Raw genomic sequence first — 5,149 nt, forward strand, 5'->3', positions numbered from 1 at the left:
CCTCAGAAATATTGTGGGTTTGTTCCAGACCACTGCAGTAAAGTGAATATCACAATAAAGTGAGTCATATGAATTTTTTTTCATTTCCCAGGGCATATAAAAGTTATGTTTACACTATACTGTAGTCTATTAAGTGTGCGATAGCACTATGTCTAAAAAAACAATGTACAGACTTTAATTAAATATACTTTATTGCTAAAAATGCTATCTATCATCTGAGCCTTTAGTGAGTTGCGATCTTTTTGTTGGTGGAGGGTCTTGCCTTGATGTTGATGGCTGCTGACTGATCAGGCTGGTGGTTGCTGAAGGCTGGGGTGACCATGGCAGTGTCTTAACATAAGACAACAATGAAGTTGCCACATCCATTGACTTTTCTTTTCACAACAATTTCTCTGTTGTGAAAATGCTGTTTGATAGCATTTTACCCACAGTAAAACTTCCTTCAAATTGGACTGAATCCTCCCAAACTGTGCCACTGCCTTATCAACTAATTTACATGACATTCTAAATCCTCTGTTGTCATTTCAACAATCTTCACCAAGAGTAGATTCTATCACAAGAAACCACTTTCTTTGCTCATCCTTGAGAAGTAACTCCTCATTCATTTTATCATGAGATTGCAGTAATTCAGTCACAACTTCAGGCTCCACTTCTAATTCAAGTTCTCTTAGAACTGTAGTTACTTCCTCCACTGAAGTCTCAGACTCCTCAAAATCACCTATGAGGGTTGGAATCAACTTCTTCCAACCTGTTAATGTTGATGTTTTTACTTCTTCCCATAAATTGTGAATGTTCTTAATGGCACCTAGAATGGTGAATCCTTTCCAGAACTTTTTCAATTAACTTTGCCCAGATCCACTGGAGGAATCACTATCTACGGCAGCTATAGCCTAACAAAATATACTTCTTAAATAATAAAACTTGAAAGTCAAAATGACTCCTTGATCCATGGGCTGCAGAGTGGATGTTGTGTTAGCAGACATAAAAACAACATTAGGGCTTCCCTGGTGGCGCAGTGGTTGAGAGTCCTCCTACCGATGCAGGGGACACGGGTTCGTGCCCCAGTCCAGGAAGATCCCACATGCCATGGAGCGACTGGGCCCGTGAGCCATGGCCGCTGAGCCTGCACGTCCGGAGCCTGTGCTCTGCAATGGGAGAGGCCACAACAGTGAGAGGCCCGTGTACCACAAAAAAAAAACAACAACATGAATCTCATTGTGCATTTTTATCAGAGTTCTTGGGCGACCAGGTGCATTGTCAATGAGCAGTAATATTTTGAAAGGAATTTTTTTCTGAGCAGTAGGTCTCAAAAGTGGGCTTAAAATGTTCAGTAAATCATATTATAAACAGGTGTGCTGTCATCAAACTTTGTTGCTCCATTTCTAGAGCATAGGTAGAGTAGATTTAACATAATTCCCTAACATTAACATAACCCTTTAACATAAGGCCCTAGTGTTTTTGGTATGGTCAATGAGCATAGGCTTAAACTTCAAGTCACCAATTGCATTAGCCCCTAACAAGAGAGTCAGCCTGTCCTTTGAAGTTTTTGTTTGTTTGTTTGTTTGTTTTTTTGCGGTACGCGGGCCTCTCACTGTTGTGGCATTGTGGCCTCTCCCGTTGCGGAGCTCAGGCTCCGGACGCGCAGGCTCAGCGGCCATGGCTCACAGGCCCAGCTGCTCCATGGCATGTGGGATCTTCCTGGACCGGGGCACGAACCTATGTCCCCTGCATCGGCAGGCAGACTCCCAACCACTGTGCCACAAGGGAAGCCCCCTTTGAAGTTTTGAAGCCAGGTATTGACTTCTCCTCTCTAGCTATGAAAGTCCTAGATGGCATCTTCTTCCAATATAAGACTGGTTCATCTACATTGAAAGTATTTTGTTTAGGGTAGAGATTTTCATTAATTAGTTTAGCTGGATATTCTGGATAACTTTCTGCAGCTTCTCCAAGAGCACTTGCTGCTTCACGTTACACTTAATATTATGGAGACAACTTCTTTTTTTCAACCTCATGAATCAACCTCTGCTAACTTCAGACTTTTCTTCTGCAGCCTCCTCACTTCTCTCAGCCTTCATAGAATTGAAGAGAGTTAGGGGCTTTCTCTGGATTAGGCTCTGATTTAAGGGAATGTTGTGGTTGTTTTGATCACCTTGCCAGATCACTAAATTTTTCTCCACATCAGCAGTAAGACTGTTTCACTTTCTTAGCATACATGTGTTTACTGGAGTAGCACTTTTCCTTTTCCTTTGCATTCACAACTTGGCTAACGGTTTGGCGTAAGAGACCTAACTTTCAGCCAGTCTTGGCTTCTGACGTGCCTTCCTCAGTAAGCTTAATCATTTCTAGCTTTTGATTTAAAGGAAGAGATGTGCAACTCTTCCTTTCACTTGAATATTTAGAGGCCATTGTAGAGTTATTAATTGGCCTAATTTCAATATTGCTTTGTCTCAGGGAACAGGCCTGAGGAGAGCTGGAGAGACAGGGAATGGCCAATAGGTAGAGCAGTCAGAACACACATGATATTTATTGATTAAGTTCATGGTGGTATATGGGAGTAGTTCGTCTTGCCCCAAAATAATTACAATAGTAGCATCAAAGATCATTGATCACAGATCACCATAACAAATAACATTATAATGAAAAAGTTTGAAATATTGTGAGAATTGCCAAAATGTGACACAGACACACCAAGTGAGCAAATGCTGTTGGAAAAATGGCACCTATAGAATTGCTCAATGTAGGGTTGCCACAAACTTTCAATCTGTAAAAAACACAGTATTTGCAGAACACCATACTGTGAAATGCAATAAAACAAGGTACGCTTGTATAAAGATAACAAATTGGGTAATTTTTTTCCATTTTGAAGAAAAAGTTTCTGCCTGTGAATGATCTCTGATTAATTTGTGAAAAAAGCATTTTTTATTCCATTAATATATATTTTTCATTTATAGTGATTCTATCCCTTGCCAAACCATATAAAAAAGTTAGTAAACATTCTTGTGAGACAAATCAACTCTAAGATTCATACCCTGGTGATGTTAGCAGTAATAAAACATTTTCCAGAGCATGTTACTCACATCAGACATAACTCTTAAAAGCCTATGCCCATTTGTAGCGAGAAAACTTGGTAACAATATGAATTAGAATTAGAATGGAGATGTTTTGTATTCATCAGGCTGTCTCCTGGCTTTCTATCTATGTAGATGCCTGCTGAATCTTTACTTAGCCCTGTAATAATTAAGTATGATTCAGTCTTACTTCACCAGTTTTCACTGAGACCACATCTGTATTATCAAATCTTTCATCTTCTTCTCTGACCCCCTGCTAAATATAAAGTCAGGTTACAACAGAGACTTAGAAACAATTACAGTCCACATGCTCCCTGCTAAAGTGGCTGGGGAAAATGATTAGGGGTAGGGGGTGGCTGCTTTGTCCTAACCAATTGCCTCCCTTATTCATTCCCTTTAATAGCAAGAATTGGTCAGTGGTTGCTCAGGGCATACTAAGTTAATGGTGTTAGGACTATAGCACAATATTTTTACCCAGCATATTCCACCTGTCTTATTCAAATACCCACTGGCAATGCAAGTTTGAAAAGGTTGCTGGCAACTGTTCTCAGGTATGAATCAAAAGAACAGTCCCAGATAGCTATTAAAGGACAATGATTGGAAGTGGGCCTTGGTAAAACGCTGAAGCAGCTTTATGTGTATATAAATGAATAGTCATTAAATACCCCAAGCATTCAACTTGTATTGAAGCCAACAGAAGATGCCACAGTTTGAGTTCATAGTTTTTGCCTGATTTTTCAGTTAGGTAAAAAATTGGCCAGCTGACATAATTTAAAGGTGCAGCAGGCGGTAAAAATAAGTTTCTCAGAACCCTACAAAATCAGCATCACCAGGAGTGATAACTTATTCAGCCTACAGTTGAACTGTTTGTTGTTTCTCCCTGTGAAATTATGTGTTTCACATAATTTTATGCATTTCTTTCAAGAGTTCTACAGATTTTATAAAGTTTAATTAAAAGAGCACTATATTCCCATGGTGTACACACTCATAGGTGCCTGGGCATAGAGTTCTAACCATTCTAGTGGAAGAAAAATTATTTGATTCTGCAGAGTCTTGCCTAAGCCAAACTAAATGGAGGCAAACACAATAATGGGATGTTTTTGGCTTTCAAGGAAAGACCACTCTCAGCTTCTGTTGTTAAAGATGTTCTAGAAAAACATTGTCATAATGTAACAAAATAATGATAATAATGAACATTTATTAATTTCTCACTAAGATTCAGAATAAATGCTAAACACCTCAATGCACTGAATCATTCAAATCTTTCAACACATCCACTATGAGGGTACTTTTATTGTCCTCATTTTATTTGTTTATTTATTTTTACTTTTGGCTGCTTTAGGTCTTCGTTGCTGTGCGTGGACTTTCTCTAGTTGCGGTGAGTGGGGGCTACTCTTCGTTGCAGTGCACAGGCTTCTCATTGCAGTGGCTTCTCTTGTTGCAGAGCATGGGCTCTAGGCACGTGGGCTTCAGTAGTTGTAGCATGCAGGCTCAGTATTTGCAGCACGTGGGCCCTAGAGCACGTGGGCTTCAGTAGTTGTGGCACGCGGGCTCAGTAGTTGTGGTTTGTGGGCTTAGTTGCTCCACGGCATGAGAGATCTTCCTGGACCAGTGATCGAACATGTCCCCTGCATTAGCAGGCGGTTTCTTAACAACTGAGCCACCAGGGAAGTCCTGTCCTCATTTTATATATGAGGAAACAGGCTGGCAAGAAGCAGAGAAGGAAAACAATGTTAAGTCGGCCTAGACTAGAGCCTGTACACTCAACCACTAGTTACTACTGCCCATACACCCCAGAGAAAGCTCTGGAGGGCTGTGGAGATGGCACAGGTAACCATTCCAGTATCCTGGGCTGAGTTCTGCTTAAGAGCCATGACAATTGTTAGCAACAATTCAATTCCAGTATTTTCTCAGCACCCAACTGAATCATCATCCCCTTGATGTTATGGCTGAGGGAACAATGATTTATTACTTCTCAGATTTATAAGTGATAGATATTCACCCAGAGGGAAAATAATGAAGAAAAACAGTGATGACTGAGAGTCATGACAGCTGGATTTTAGACTCACTTTTTCTAGTAA

The 5,149-nt window shown here is 40.3% G+C and overlaps 1 pseudogene; it reads right to left on the bottom strand.

The window, feature by feature from the left end:
• Positions 1-204: 204 nt before the first annotated feature.
• On the bottom strand, positions 205-2,406 carry LOC112405996 (tigger transposable element-derived protein 1-like; annotated as a pseudogene).
• Positions 2,407-5,149: the final 2,743 nt, after the last annotated feature.

The sequence above is a fragment of the Neophocaena asiaeorientalis genome, unplaced genomic scaffold (genome assembly GCF_003031525.2).
Source record: "Neophocaena asiaeorientalis asiaeorientalis breed wild unplaced genomic scaffold, Neophocaena_asiaeorientalis_V1.1 scaffold229, whole genome shotgun sequence".
Classification (NCBI taxonomy): domain Eukaryota; kingdom Metazoa; phylum Chordata; class Mammalia; order Artiodactyla; family Phocoenidae; genus Neophocaena; species Neophocaena asiaeorientalis.